Source organism: Dermacentor albipictus, chromosome 1 (genome assembly GCF_038994185.2).
Source record: "Dermacentor albipictus isolate Rhodes 1998 colony chromosome 1, USDA_Dalb.pri_finalv2, whole genome shotgun sequence".
Classification (NCBI taxonomy): Eukaryota; Metazoa; Arthropoda; class Arachnida; order Ixodida; family Ixodidae; genus Dermacentor; species Dermacentor albipictus.
The window spans coordinates 284,091,774-284,108,396 of NC_091821.1; the positions used below are offsets into that span (position 1 = coordinate 284,091,774).

The 16,623-nt window shown below is 46.3% G+C and overlaps 1 protein-coding gene across 1 annotated transcript in view; it reads right to left on the minus strand.

The window, feature by feature from the left end:
- LOC139054423 (protein Skeletor, isoforms B/C-like) overlaps positions 1-16,623 on the minus strand; it is a 455,133-nt gene that overhangs the window by 162,737 nt on the left and 275,773 nt on the right. The gene's annotated exons all lie outside the window — the stretch shown is intronic.

Below are 16,623 nucleotides of genomic sequence, written 5' to 3' on the forward strand. Positions count from 1 at the left end.
TGAGAGAGAAAGTTAAATTCTAGTGACAGTTGAAAGTGGAATTTTGATTTAAGGTCTGAGTTTTGTTAAAAAGGTTTTCAAAAATTCGGAAGTTTGAAAAAAATACAGCAGCACGAAGTTTACAAACGGCGCTGTACTTATCTGTTCCATTTTCTCTTTTAAAACCACTCATCATCATCATTACAAAGTAATAGCTCTGCATCAAGAATAGCTATCAGAGTTCTGTAAACGGCATCTATTAGATCATTCAAAGCGGACGAAATTGGATGAGTCAATTTGTATCTTACGTGAATTCCTTAGGTTGTTAAGTCGTTAGATGTAATATTAGAAGAAATGAACATAATTCTGATATCATCTTCCATTGCCGAGTTACAGGGTTGTAAACTTGATACTTTGGTTTTCTGAATATTCGCAATTTCTGCCACATTTTAATACAAAATTCACGACTTGAATCAAAAATACGAAACCAATAGCCACCAGAGTTTAAGTTTTTCCTTTGAATACAAAAAGAACTCAAATTTCGTGGTTGCCGAGAAAAACGAGTTCTCCTTTTACATCTATTGAGATAGGAGCCATAGAATGTATGACATGGAAGACAACGCCATGGAATGCATGACTGAGTCGGCAAAAAGCGTTTGAAGACTACTTGATTGACGTCGGGCATGAAAGTTGCAGATAAACGCAGCGCGAACGTGCGGCACGTAGAAGAGCGAAAAACTAACGAAGCCGCATACAAGTGGCTGCATACGAGATGAGCGATGAATTGCTCGCTTACCTCGCAGAGGCGGGACCTTGCGTTGGCTTGAAATCAGCCCGGCTGATTCTTTGAAGCCCTCCGCGCCGCGTCTCGCATGGCAGACGGAATACGGAATAGTCGCTTGCCGTCTCTTTCCCGTGTGCTGCACCCGAAGGCACAGCAACGCGGCATCGCAGAACTACGCCACAAAAGCACAACGGGGACGCGAAGCGTGGCGCCTGCGTACGCGCAATGTCTATGACCGCGATGGCGGCGGAAGCAAGCAAGACAAAAGCGCGCGAGAGCACGTGACGGCGTTCGGCCAGTAGGAGGGAAGAGCGTCGAGGGATGGCGGCAATCTTCAAAAGATGGCGCTACTTTTTATTTTATTAGGGGTTTTAAGTGCGTGAAAGGAATGGGAATAAATCATCACCAACGTCGTCGTCTCAAGGAGGAACTCACCGGCCTAAAGGAAGAAAATTGATGGTTCTTCCTTTCGCTCCATTTATTTCTGGAGTGCGCGTACCTGGCTTGGATCTGAGGACGGGTACGATTGGGAAAACCCATCGTGTGGCCCCTTCTACTGGTTATGTCCGACACCAACAAAGATTGGGGGTGGAATGGTACGCGGCAGGCTTTCTGTGCCACGGGAGGCATGTTAAGGTGGACGTGAGACACACATGAGTTCCCCTGATCTCCCCGATGCCATCATCGAGTTATGGATATTTAGTCAAGGGGTTAGCACCACACAGAGAACGCACAGTATGCAACACTCCTAGTGCAGTTGCTGCTTCAAAGTTGACAAGTGTTCCCTGAGAGCGCTCATCTTTCTTGGCAAGGTAGATGGTTGTCCGGATTCTGTGGTCCTGATATGTCAGCTCCGCAGAGAATTCACCGAGGATTGGCAATGGCTGTGTGGAGCCACACTCAGGTCAATGATTTCTAGTCTGGCTGCCGAGTGCGTCTTCACCCATGGTATTTCATCGTGGCAGCAGAGTCGATGACTCTGCTGCCATAACTTTGCTGCAACCCGACGGCTCCGCGCGAAATAATTTAGTTTGCCAAACTTGCTGAAAGTGCGTCCTTCTCCTTCTTCCACAGGAGAGGACGAGTGCGGGTATATGCAACACGCGTCGTGCTGGCCATGCGCCAAGCTGTTGTCGACATGGAGGGTTACGTCATGGCAGCTATCAATCAATCAATATTACATTTCAGCTTAATCACAGCATATTAAATATACAGACGAGGACTCCAAAGTGCGTGGCTACAACTGGATCCTTGTTTAAGGTTACACATAAGTATTACAAAAATTAGTTGCAGTGCGAACAATAGAAGTGATACAAATCCAGAACAAGAATTAAAGACTTACGAACATCAAGGATTTAACAAGTAACCTTTTACTGAATTCTTGAATAAAAGTAACATTGGATTCTCGAGATATAGGTAAATGATACCATAATGTGATCTCACAGAAGGCTGAAGATGATTTACCATAATTAGTAGGAACCTTAGCCCGAACTTATTAGCAGCAAACCTGGTAAGTTGATATTTCTTAAAAGCTCACAACTAATGAAATTACTGGTAAGTTGAATTTTAATTTGCTTACACAATAACACAATCAGACTAAAACTAAATAGTTACTTTGCAGCACGATGTTGTTGGTGGCGCTGCCGTTGCGAGAACAGTGAAAATAATTCGAATTTCCCGATTTTGTACACGCTGAGCGAATGAAAGATGACTGTGATTTGTATTCCCGACGAGACGATGTCATAGCTGACTTGACTATCTATGCAAGCGAAATAAAGACAAAATTATGCAGATCGCACGCACTGTGGGAATTGACGTGGGCGAAGCTTTCCCTGCTGGATGTTTGATTGACGATAATTAGTGGTGATGGTGACAGCTTCATTTCATCAACATTTAGACTAACACAAGAAGGGTGAGTTGATGCTAAACATTACCTCGCGTGCACCACTGCTGTTTGTCTGCGTAGTGCACAAAGCACACAGGGAGATATGTTTGCTTGAGGCATTCTTGTGCGCCATATTTCATAAGCTTGAGAGGGCTGAGCATAGTCATTGCCACACATGGCACATCCCAACGTGGCAGAAGTACTACACTTGAATTGGATTATGGCGCTGTACGTGCCAAAACCACAATCGGATTATGAGGCGCGCCATAGTGGCGGACTCCAGATTAATTTTGAAACCGCGATGTTCTTTAATGTGTCCCACAACCTAAGCGCACGTGCGTTTTCTATTTCGCCCCCGTCGAAATGCGGCTGCCCGGATCAAATCCGCGACCTCTAGGAATGCCATAGCCGCAAAGCTATCACGCGGGCACAGAACTGTTGATTTGACGGTCGACCGCTTCTGTGGTGCCGTCTCGACCATGCGGTACGCCTTAATTATTGCGGCTCTGCTTCTGCACGCCCTGCGTAGTTCGTCCGCTTGACATATTTGCATGGTGTTTATTTTTCAGTAACAGCAGCAACGTACTGTACCACACCTTGAACTTAAGCTTATCCAGTTTCCCCGCAACCACTGTCGTATAGTAGTAGAGTTTCCTTCTCGCGTCACCTCCCCCCATCCATTGTATGGGAACTGCCTCTCCTCTTCCCCCCTCTCTACAGTTCTGTCTACGTCCCCCTCTGGACTCGCACATTAGTAGAAAGGGAAGCGCTGCAGTTAATGCAATGCTGCTGACGGGAGTAACGGGCAATTACAGCTGTCAAGAGGCAAAGGTCGCGACGGCCAGTGAGCTCCAGAGGGCATTGTGCACATTCGATGGGTTAAAAATGAATTTCTCGCGTCGCCGTCCCTCCCCGACACTCCGACCCCCAACGCGGTGTACCGGACAGCAGTGGGAAGGAAGAGGAAAGCGAGCGCACACTGCATATCTCTGGCTTGTTGGCCATCGCTTTCAGTGGTTTTAGCAGCTCTGCCAGCGTCATGTCACGTTTGCAAAGCCTTTTTTAGTAAACGTACACGTTCGGATGAAATGTGATTTTAGTTCCGGCAAACTTGCACAACACAGCGACTTGTCGCACTCGTATGTGATCGGCATCTATGGTTACACTACTAGTGTTAATTCCTGGCAAAATAGTTAGCGGTGGTATTCGTACTTCGACTGCGAGTCCAAGTACTTGGTCAGTTGCGCAACCGCCGTGTTGTAAGACGTTGCGGCGGTGGTTGAGGCATCGGTCGCATCAGGTGCCGGTAGTGCTTCGTAAATGTAGCAGACATGGTCGTCAGCATAGTGAAGTAGCATTCCTTTGGATCACGCTTGATCTCTGATGCTGAATACGAGCAGGAAGTTGTCAAATCTCGTTACCTGAACACTCGCTAGTGAGGTCCTGCAGATGCAGCAGTGCCATAGGTGTATCTACCGGGGAGGGGGCCACTTTGAGAAGTAGGCCAAGTAGGCCCTCCACTTTCGAAAGCGTGCGCTGTCGGCGGCACACTGGAAAATCTAACAAAATAGCTGAGGCCAAGCTGTATTTCAGAATAGCGCCGAGGTAATTATGACTTTTCACTACTTATTCCTTGGTCAGGCAGCGAGGATTGTCTTTCGGGCCTCGTCGCCAAGCGCTGTAGCAGACGACGCAGTCAAGGGCTTCGCGGTGCGAGCCGCCTGCGGGACGCGCCTTGCACGGCCGGCAGAGGGTGCTGTCACCGGGTGATCCAAAACAAGTTGTACCTTCCGCCACTGGCGTAATTCCTGGCTTGTAGGGGCCGTCTAACATAACTGGCTTTGAAAACACAAGCCTTGCTCTTAACAGCGGAGTTGTGTAGGGGTTCGCAATGTTCGTTGAGCGTGGCTGCTGTTGACAGCACGCGTCTGTCGCGCCAGGAGAAGGTTCTCCGCTCGGCCGACAGAGGGCGCCCACACCACAGCGACCGTCCGCGAGGATTCACTAAAGTTGCACGTTGGGATTGTTGGTTTTGTCCTGTTTCTGATGCGCTACGCCTTTTGTGTCCGCGAGGGGTTGGGCTGCTCTGAGCGAGCCTAGTGTTCCTGTATATGCTCCCGCAGGGAGCACAGTTGCGCATAACTTTTCCGGCACCGCTCGCACCGCTATTCGCCGAGCGCTATCATGTGGTGGAAAATGACGTCAAATGTACAACTGCGTCGCTGCGAAGCCAAATTTACGGGGCAATCAGGCCCCGCACACCCTCAAGTTCAACAAATGGGCACAGAGGGCGAAAAAATCGACCGCGCAGCGCTGCTAAAGAAACAGGCATAGTACACCAATTAAAAAAGGTTCCCCCTTGAGCACATTATCTCCCGCTAGAGGCGCCGTAATAAGCGCAATTTTAACCTACAAACTTTCTTCAACAGTAAACGAAGCGTTTTATTACATGATAAGGACTACAAAATTATAATTCCTAATTATACATTGTACTTTTCATTACCAACTTTCTTGTTTTTTGTCATTTTAAATGCAAAATAGGTTCCGCATCATCGACCTCCCACGTGACCTCTGGCCTGGATTTAAAATTTTTACCGGTACGTTCGCGTGCACGGCAAGTACGGATACTTTGGTTCGTACATTGGTTAGTTATGTTGTGCTAACACCAGTTTATTGCGCTTCGATATCTCGCGTTACTTAACTTGGGGTGTAAGCCTGAAAGCTAGGTTTCAGTCGTGAGCCTTGTGGAACGCGTCTGCATCGAAATGGGAGCCGCGTCCTGCTGCGACTGGGGACAGCAATACCGGTGAGTCGTTTAACATCGCTGCTTCAATCGCTATGTAATTTATTCGTCTCGTTAACTTACAGGCGGAGGCAAGTCAACGAACTAGATGCTGCATTACATATGAGCAGTCAGGACCCTCCGTTGCTGTTTCCGAAATAAACTTTCAGTTGCGAGGCCACCATTATACACACATTCTCGAAAGAGAAAGCGATATCCGAAGGCGCGTCACATTCTTCATCTCGTTGTAGCCGTAGCCATAAGTGACTGAGTTGCCTTATCAATATATTTTTTTTTCCGAGTGCGCCGGCAACTTCTTTCGTTCACAGAACCGAATAACCTTTTGATAAATTGAAGCTAAAGTACTGAATTTAATGTATTAAACAGTTTCACACATGATAATTCACCCATATGTCGTACCTGTTGGTTCCAAATGTTCTTGCTGTTCAGTTTGGCTTACCTCAGGACATTTATTTTTGCAGTAGTGAAGCGGCGCATCACGTTCATGCACAAAAAGAATGTATCATTTCTAATAGCTTCATGTCTTTCACCTATTTGCTTGTGAAATCAGTAGTGCGATCTCTTCTAGTGTATAAACGAGCGCGCAAATGTTCTAATTTGTGATCTTAATAATACTTAAGCTGTTGACATGCATTGTAGTTACACAGACATCAATTTTACGGAGAGCAACCATATTTATTTATCATGCTGCTTAAGCACCCTAGAACAAACAGTGTACATTTGCATGTGTTCTGTAGTCACAAACCATTGCAATGTATATGTCGCACCTTTTCGCATCTTATATAGCAAAATTGTGCTTATTCAATTTCTGATGCCGTCAAGATTTCTGTTCCAGACATGCAGTAATGAGGATGGCACCAGTATAATGCAACACACTCCCTGCACTAAGTAGAAGCTGCTGTCTGCTACAAGGTCATTGTGTGGACTTTGGCTGCTACTACAAGGTAAACAACACCTGGCTCAGAAATAAATATGCTTGATGTATGCTGTATTGGCTTGCTAGTCTTCAGTTACATGTGATTTGTTTGTAGCAGATGATACGAACCTTTGTTCATGTTTACAGTTCAGCATAATTGGTTCGAATATGAAAGAAAACACTACATTAGTTTGTATAATCTCTGTTGTATCTCATGTGCCATTGTTCTGCCCCAAAAGAGTATGTGCCAAGTACATCTTGGTCATCACGGGAGCCCCCATCTACACCAACAGGAAGGGGCTGGAGCTGAATTCGCAAGACCACGAACGAAGAAGCCATTCCAGAATTATGTGGATGAGATACCAAGTCTACGGACGACTGTTTCAAGAGTGAAAAGAGCCTACGCCATCATTCCACCAGCACGGATATTGGCCGAGTCATCCAGGTACCTCAACAACAAAACGTCTGTGTCTTCAGATGTACCTTCAACCTCTGAACAAGCACAGACGACGCTCGCTAAGAGTGTTCTGTCAGCTTGCCCTTCCTTAGTAAGCTTCCTGGCCTTGCCAATTCGTGCCAAGCATAATTTTGTTTCAATGAATGCAAGCTTTTTCATTCCACATTTTTGTTAGAGATCATTCCTATTCCTCATCCAAACATTAATGGCCAACCGATTCTTTGCTCACACGTAATACCAGTCACTGTCTAGAAGCATAACATATCTGTAGCAGTACTTTCTAATGTATGCATCCATGTGCAATTCCTCTCCTGAAATAGCTGATGCGGCATTGGCGTGTGTCTTGCATTAACATTTACACTGTGTGCTATGTAGCATTTAACTTTTATTTATGTTTTCGGCTTTCAGTGCTTTAAAGGTAGGGTGGCTTCTTTCTTGAATGCAAGCTTTCTCATTCCCATATTGAATTCCTAGTTTCATTCAGGATTGCTATTCTTCCTCGACAGCCTGTGTTTTTGTGCAAGCTACATTGAAGTGATTGACTGCAGAATCTGGTTTCGCTGCCGGTCTGACTTGGTACTTGTCACCGTGTTACGTTTCTCATATGTGGGAGCCTGGTCAGTTGCATTGGGAAACAGTCTCTCGAGGCAAGCACCTGCTCCTACATAGACTGCGAATTTACACGCACCGTGGTTGGTGCTCCCCGTTCCGTCCTTTCCTGCTGCTGCCGTGTGCAAACTTTGCTTGTGGCCTTCCTCGGCCATAATTTGGCATCAACGGAGACTCTCATACATAATTACATGGTTCTAAGTGTATGAAGTTGATATCGACATGTGTGGAAAGCCCTGAAAAAGTGGCTGCAAAATGGTGATGTCCACAAAACCGACCATGCCTATTTATAGAGAATGTGGGGGACCAAGTGTGAATTACACATTAGTGGCATGCAAAAGAACAAAAAGAAACATGCAGGTTGGAAAGGCGGTAACGCTAAAATGCCGGGCACTCCATGTCGCTGTGTTGGCTGTGGCAGCAGATGCTTGCGTCACCCGATTGCTTCGCAATGCAAGTTGCTCACATTCAACGCTGACTGTCGGTGCAAACACGTGGGACACAATGTCCAATCTGCTTGCGCTGCTGGTTGTTGCTTGTTACCAGACAGCCGTGTGCGACGAAGGCAAGCACTATGCCTACAGTCGGACGGTTGAATGTGCCGCAAGGAACCCGTGTGCGTGTATGCTCACTGTTGCCATGTAGATCGTAGCCAACGTATAGTGCCAATGTATAGATTGAGCGTTATGTTAGAGTATGCTGAAGTGATTTGATTGCAGAATCTTGTTTCAATGTTGTCCCACTTGGTCATGGTTGCCGTGTTACCTTTCTGGGATGTGGCAGCCTGTTCAGTTGCATTGGCCAACGGCCTCTCGAGGTAAGCACCTGCTCCTGCAGTCCGCACAGTGACACAAACTCCCTGTTACATGTACTGCTATTGGTGCTCCCTGTTTGTCCTTTCCTGCTGCAGCCATGGGTAAAGTGTGCTTTTGGCCTTCTTTGGCCGTGATTTGGCGTGAACAGAGACTATCGTACATGATTACATGGTTTGAAGCGTATGAAGTTGATATCCACATAGGTGGAAAGGCCTGTAAAAGTAGCTGCGAAATGGCGATTCCCACAAAACAGACCACATCCGTATTGAGAGCAGGTGGGGCACCAAGTGTGAGCGACACATTAGCGGCCACCGAAAGAACAAAAAGAAACGTGTATGTAGGAAAGGAGGTAACGCTAGGCTGCTGGGTAGTTGATGTCGCTGTGTTGGCTATGGCAGCAGGTGCCTGCGTCACCCGATTGATTCGCAGTGCAAGTTACGGCGACTGTCAGTGGAAACAGGGGCGGCACTGTCCAATCTGCTTGTGCTGCTGGTTGTCACTTGTTACTAGACAACCATGTGCGACGTAGGCTAGCACTGTGCCTGAAATCGGATAGCTGAATGTGCTGTAAGTGACCTGTAGAGCGTGAATGCCCACTGTTGTCATGTGGATCTTAGCCAATGTACAGTGTATTGTCTGAACCTTATGCGGTGATTGAATGCAGTCTAATTTGATAATGGTCGCCGTGTTATGTTTCTTCGATGTGGCGACCTGGTAAGCTGCATGGGCAACAGTCTCCCGAGGTAACCATCTGCTCCTGCAGTCCACACAGCGACAAAGACTCCCAACTTACATGCACCGTAATTGGTGCTCTCCCCATTCGACATTTCCTGCTGCAGCCGCGGCAAATTATGCTTGTGGGCCTTCATCGGCCGTGATGTGGCGTGCGCGGAGACCACCACACGTTATTACATGGTCCGAAGTTGATAGCCACATGAGTGGAAAGGCCTGCAAAAGTGGCTGCAAAATGGTGATGCCCATATTGAGAATGTGGGACAACAACTATGAGTTACACATTAGCGGCCCCCGAAAGAACAAAAAAAAACGTGCAGGTTGGAAAGGCGGGAACGCTAAAATGCCGTTTAGTCCATGTCGCTGTGTTGGTTGCGGCAGCTGATGCCTTGCGTCACCCGATTGGTTCGCAATGCAAGTTACGGCGACTGTCGATGCAAACAGGTGGTGCACTGCCCAATTTGATGCGCTACTGATTGTCGCTCGTTACCAGATCGGCATGTGCGACGACGAAAGTCAGCAGTTTACGAGCTCGCGTTAATGGTTTCAGCGCATCTCGACATGCAAATTTTATTTCTGATCTTGTATGAGAAGGTGGCCTTTTCACTAAAACTGATAGTACTGACCAAAATGGAGAAAGTACAAAAGAGGCTGCCTCTTTTACGTATAGCAGTTTTGAGCGCTCTTCTATAGCAGCTATTTTGACAGGGGCTCCGGGACAGCGATTTCCTGTCCCAGAGGAATCGCTGGTCGTTTTACTTTGTTTATCAGCTAATTAATGTGCACTACAGCAGTGATACGTCAACAGTAATCTCTTTGTCATCAGATGCGCCACCAGACAAAGGTAGACTTTAACAGCAACTTCTCGTACACGCGGCAATTGCATCAAGTTCTCTTTCTATCCGAGAGCTGTTAACGTGTGGAGCAGTCCAACTAATCATGAAGTTCTTGAACCAAGCGTTAACTCGTTTGTTTCGAAACTAGACTTGTGAGCTCGTTCTTTTTCTTTGTTGTCATTTTAGCCTGTATTTATATCTTCTAATTTTTACCATTTTAAGGTAAAACGCCGGATTTCTAGAGCTTGTTTATGGTTCTCGTTTTGACGTCATGATATTTAGCGATTCTTAATTTGCGTCCTGTTTAGACTGAACAAAATGCAAGTATATAGTTGTCACGCGATTTTTTCAGGGCTTCACATTTTGGAACCGCGGAAGCAGGGTCCCAACTAAAACGGCAGCTGAGCTTTCCACCGGTATTACCTTCACACATAAAGATCATGAGCATTTCCGTTTCTATATGATGCAACTAATTTCTCGATGTGAATGCGGAGAAGCATCCCTGCAGAACAAAACCAAGTAATTGTTTTTAATAATCTGTGTGCGTCTTGACAATTCAGTGAACTTTTCGTATTTATTATAAAATCTTAGTATTTATTTGCTTCGGCAGCAGCATTCTTTACATTTTAAAGGGCCCCTCACCAGGCGACATAGCAAATATCGGTTATACGTTGGAAGTTGTTACGTGCCCTCTAGTGAGGGCACGTAAGCTAGCAAGTTATGCAAGTTGGCACGTTGATAAAGGGCAAATCAGACATCCACCCGTTTGTAGCAATTACTACAAAGGAAACCCATACGGGTTCCTCGAAAGAAAAGACTCAGAGTTGCAGAAAAATTCGTCCTGGTCCGGGACTCGAACTCGGGACCACCGCCTTTCCGGGGCAGCCGCTCTACCATCTGAGCTAACCAGGCGGCTAGCAGATGGTAGGGCGAAGTCGAATTTGTCGACAACACGAAGCAAAGGCAAATAATTTTTCTTCAACTCTGAGGCTTTTCTTTCGAGGAAGCCGTATGGGTTTCCTTTGTAGCAATTGCTACAAACGGGTGGATGTCTGATTTTGCCTTTATCAATTACTTCTCTCCACCTTGCGGGTTTCTGCAGAACTACTACGTCAAGTTAGCACGTTCTGCAAGCACGTTCTGCCGCAAGAATTTTTCAAATCGGTTCATTATTAGCCGAGATCACGGAGTAAGACATATAGGAGGTGAAACTCCCGTCAGCGCGAGCGAGCGCGGGCGACCAGATAAAGTCACAATTGTTGCATGCGCCGATGCTACCCTATGCAGTGGCGGCACCATGCGGCGCGTCGTAGAAGCAGCAGCGGGGGAAAAAAAAAAGCAGCGCCCGGCGCTCACTCCGGCGGCACCCGCTCAAAGCAGACGACAAGCAGACGAGACGGGTGTTTGCTTCTGCGGGCACGCCGTAACCGAACTGCGTAGGTGCGCGCACTCAAGAAAACTGTTTTGTTGTGTGCCCATCAAAAAAAGCAACACGTGTGGCAAACTTCCGCTAATCTTCCTCTTATCGCCAAGCAGCTAGGGCAACTAGTTTTCGCGAGTCTTATAAAAAAGAAAAGGAACGGAAACACATGCACGGCGGCATCCTTCCTAAGCGCACCCCTGTGAGCACTAGAGCGAGAAAGAAGCGGTCGCCCTTTGAGCGATTAGGAACGAGATAGCCATCAGTTTCGCAAGCGCAAAAAACCGAAAACCGCCCGCCACGGAGCAAGATAGCCCTGGCTACAACCAGAAGCTACGTATCATCTTATAGCTGTCATGGAAAACGCGTTTTATTTTTTACTGCGCTCAAATGGCTGAAGCGTAGCAGCAGTTGCTCTTCGGGCTACAAGCGGTAAAGAAGCGCGCGAGAGTGCCCTCAGTAGAAGTCAGGCGCGCGCGGCCGAACGGGAGCAACACTCGACCGGTTGCCCTGGCAACCGAAACAGCGGTAATTTCTTCTCATGCCGCCAGGTGCCGCCAGCATGAAAATATATCCGCGGGCTTGTGACCTTTTCTGGTCGCCGCAAACAGCGGAGTTTCCACTCCTATATTTCTTGCTCCGTGGCCGAGATAGAAATACCTCAGTGCCGTTAACCCATGATTTTAGGAGGCGAGCTCCACTGTCAAGCCGACACTCTCTCCACTTGCACCGTCTTCAAGCGAAATTCCTTCCCTCGAGGATCGCGCGTACGTCATGGGCCCCGCCTACTATTGTCGCTTCTCTTGCTGCGCAGTTCGGCGTCGCGCTCGAGCTGTCGCGTTCGTCTCGCTGTGCACGAGAACACCTGACCAATGGTGTCACACAGAGGCAGACAAAAGCGGATCACAGAGCCCGCGCTGGAACACAGAAGAAAATGTCAGTTTCGTTGTGGGAACAAGCAGACGAAACGGAAGTACATCTCTCTTGCTGCGGTGCGAAGTAAAAGAAAAACACGCACACATTCGGCTTTTAACGCGGTAGCGTTAAGGAGCCCGTGTCGCCGGAAATCGGGCGTTGGCGTCGCGCGTTGGTGTCCAGCGTCAGGCGTCTAACATGGTTTCCGCAGAAAGATTTTCTAACCGCCCAGGTCATCCATGGGACGCAAGGAATTTACTCAACTAATTGAATTTCTCAAGGTAAAATACGTGATCGTAAACTACGGCAGGCACACAACCTACATACATGATAGCTTTCGGATTGTGATTTGACTACGCGACAAAACGATATTCTATTACGCGAGAACACGAAGAAACCCCAGCGTTTGCACAATCCACCGACCGACTGCGGCGCGCCGGGTTCCTCGCCTGCAGCTGGCGCTCGCGGCCCACGCCACCAAGCCCGCCTTGGTGCATAGCGTTCGAGGCCAGCGTTTCCCGGTAAACATTACGGCTGCATATGGTCCAGTGGCCGGGGATCTTTGAATGCCTTCTACTCTCAAAGGCCAAATTTTTCGATTAATAGAAAACATAACACTCAACAGTAAGATATCAGATTTGTATTTATACAAAAAGCTCCGACTTTCTGACGCCTTGCTTGTGATCACGTGAGTGTGATCCGACTAAATTATTGTAAAAAAAAATGTAAGAAAATGAATGTCGGGGATCTTAGAATGCTATCGCGTTCCACTCTCAAAGGCGCCCTCCAAGTTTGTTTCATTACTTCTCTAAATTTTCATTCGTCTATGAAAGGAACAGATTACACAAATAACAAATGTTGCCTCGAATGTTTCCCGAAATGAGGTGTGAGCGACGTCACGGCGCTGCCACGAACGGTGCGTCGGCGCGGCGCCCTCGAGGTGCGTATTGTACGCACTGCGCCTGTCAGAATGGCCCTTGAAGGTCGGTACGTCTAGTGGTACAATCTACTGCCCACACTACTAAAATCCCCAGTGGGAATTGTCTAACGATAAATAAATGAAAGCCCGCTACCCCTTGTTGCTAAATTCACTGTTTATTAGTTACCTGCACGGGCATTGAACAAAGGTGAAACGTCTGGGCAAATTCTTGACTTTACTAAGGTGACTGCTTGGGCATGTTGCCAGGACTTGAATTCAGATTTTTGTGCTCAATACGACGACGAAGAAGAGGCTGACACACACGAGCGCCGACTGCTGTTTTCAAGAAAGTGACCACATGGCTAGCACACGTCACCTGCGCGCCACCTGCGGAAAATTCCCATCTCTGCGCAGGAAGGAGGAGCTCCTCGAGGGCGATGGACGGTTTTGACACACAGGTGTCACCACACCTGTCAATGAATTCGGCTTCGATGATTTCTCGGGTTGACTGATTACGATATTTGCTGACAATTGAGCATGTACTATAACCTCTTTACACGTGACCGTATTTGTGACGGCTGCTTTATTACGCGTACAATTTCCACAGTGGGCATCCAAAAACATCCTCTCATTTCTATCACATTGTAGTGATGCTCCCGTAGCCTGTCATTAAGGCATCGTCTGCTCTGACCAACATACTTGAACGCACAGTTCAAAGCCACATTAGAAACTATTATGACGAATAGTTGATAATCTGCCTTTGAACTGTGGGCCCATATATGCACTATACACCCAACTCGACAAGATCGCCGTCGAGACAGATTCCACCTGTACACGTCAAATTGTCCTCGTCTGACTTACGCAACCAGGACTGTGTGTGTGTGTGTATATATATATATATATATATATATATATATATATATATATATATATATATATATATAATGTATTCAGGTTTTGTGACGGCAAAGATCACAGTAGCAAAACAGTGAATGAAGAAAGCACCTGTTATTGGGCGAACCTGTGCCCACAAAAAACAGGCTACACTTAAAGCACAAGGACAGCGGCGAACACAGTCGGCGACCGTCGCAATATCATCTGCCGGTCAAGCGCATCGGCTTTTATACAAGAGCCATCGAAGGTTCCGGTATAATCTTTGGTGCCCGCGTGTCTTCCAAAAGTTCTACACATTTCGCGTCACAAATACAATCAGATTACACAAGCTTCAGCGACAATTAACCGACAGCAGAAAGAACCATCAATAAAATTCGAGAAATTTCCGATACATACGGGAACGTCCCGCGCTGATCAATAACGTTTGTTAGGCATTGCTAAGCGGCCACCGGAAAACGGTAAACAAGTACACGTGCCAAGATATATATATATATATATATATATATATATATATATATATATATATATATATATATATATATATATATATATATATATATATATATTAGCGGCTCCACAGCCACCGTAGTCCATAAAGAAAGCAACAAAATCCCAACAAAGCAATGCGTCAGGCAGGGAGATACGATCGCTCCAATGCTATTGGAAGCGTGTTTACAGCTGGTATTCAGAGACCTGGATTGGGAAGAATTGGGGATAAGAGTTAGTGGAGAATACCTTAGTAATGCGATTCGCTGATGATATTTCCTTGGTTAGTAACTCGGAGGACCAATTGCAATGCATGCTGACTGACCTGGAGAGGCAAAGCAGAAGGGTGGGTCTAAAGATTAACCTTGCAGAAAACTAAAGTAATGTTTAACATTCTCGGAAGAGAACACCAGTTTAGGATAGGTAGCGAAGCACTGTAAGTGGTAAGGAAATACATCTACTTAGGACAGGTAGTGACCGCGGATCCGGATCATGAGACTGAAATAATCAGAAGAATAAGAATGGGCTGGGGCGCGTTTGGCAGGCATCCTCAGATTCCCAGCGATTCTCAGAACCAGCTATTCCCTACTACGGTTGGCATCGCTTTCTAAAAGGACCACACCTTATGAGAATCGAAACACAGAGCCATGGCTAATCAAAACGTGCAGATTCGTATACGGATAACAAATGGTATACAGAACGCTACCGAATTTGCTAAATTTCTGCCATAACAACGGTTTCACTCCCGAAACAGCATCCAACCAGAAACTGAAATTGTTCTTCTGTGACAAAGCTCCTTTCCCATGACATAATTTCATGTGGTTTTTTCATCTCTGCGCATGTACGCTATACGCATTGCAATGTACCAATGTACTATTTCATAATACACAAATGTGTGCCGTTTTATTTTTCGTTTTTCCTTCATTATGTAGCGCTTTTTACTTGCAGTTTTTCATGTTTGTACGTTTCCTTTAACATTGCTCTATCACGCAGTTAACACTCTTTTTATTTCTATAGTTACTTATTCTCACTATTATCGACAAGTTATTGCTGCATTACTATTACTATTTGTTTGTGGTTTCTATGTTGCCATGCGAAAAGGGTTTCTGTTTCTCCTATTTTGTACTCCGGGGAGGTGGGAACTAGTCAAGCTGACTTGTCAGCTTTTTTTCCCGCGCTCCCTCACTTCATGAGTGAAATAAAGATTATTATTATTATTATTATTATCAGATCATAAACAGAAGGTTGCCATTATCCCTTGTTAGGAATGGCCGTACAGGGTGACAACGTTCCAGCTTTCAGCCCGCTGCACGTGTTCCAATTTTTTTTTATTTTCGCGCTGGTTGATGTACATTGGTTTCGTTGTGTGTATTATTATGTATGAATGTACTACTGCTATTCTTGAATAGTCTCCAATCATTATGTACTCATTTATTGAATGTTTTAGTAGTGTTAATTGATGTGACTTGTTGCTCACCCCTGTGAAAATCCCCATGGGGGATTGACAGTATTCTATAAATAAAAAATAAAATAAAAACCAGACGGGGCCCACTTCAGAAAACTGCGAATAACCGGCAGCCACGTGGCGCGCGGTCAGCTCAGGAAGGGTAGAGTTACTGTATGTGCTACCGCAGGTAGCAGAGTTGCGCGTCTCTTTTATCACGCCGCTAGCGCCTCTATTGGCAGAGCGTCATCACGTGGTAGCCAAGCAACCGTGCATTGCGGAGAAGCAGATGTTCAGGCCAATTTTTGTATTTCCCGCCGCCGCCGCTGCAGCGAACTGGATTGACACAAGTTATCGCCAGTCAAATTCAAATCCAATCCGGCCGATCTTGCCGTTCGCTGTCCACGTGCATGCTAGCTGCGTAGCAACAACGCAACGTGCGCAGCGCATCTCACGTTTGTTTCTTCGGCCTGCCTCGTGACACCTTACTGCAGTAATTGTTTTTCTTCCTTTGTAAAACTAGTGAAGGGTGTTCAGGTAAAGACACCTGAACAAACAAATTTTCAGTCAACTGCCTATTGCGTCAAGTGCGTATGAGATGAAATTGCATGACTAACAGCTACGTGCTTTTTTGACTGTGCTAAAATACTCACAGCTGGAATATTAAAAGCTACTGCAAGTCTGGATTTTTTTTAAAATAACGGAAGCATGTAGAGTTATACAGAAGAT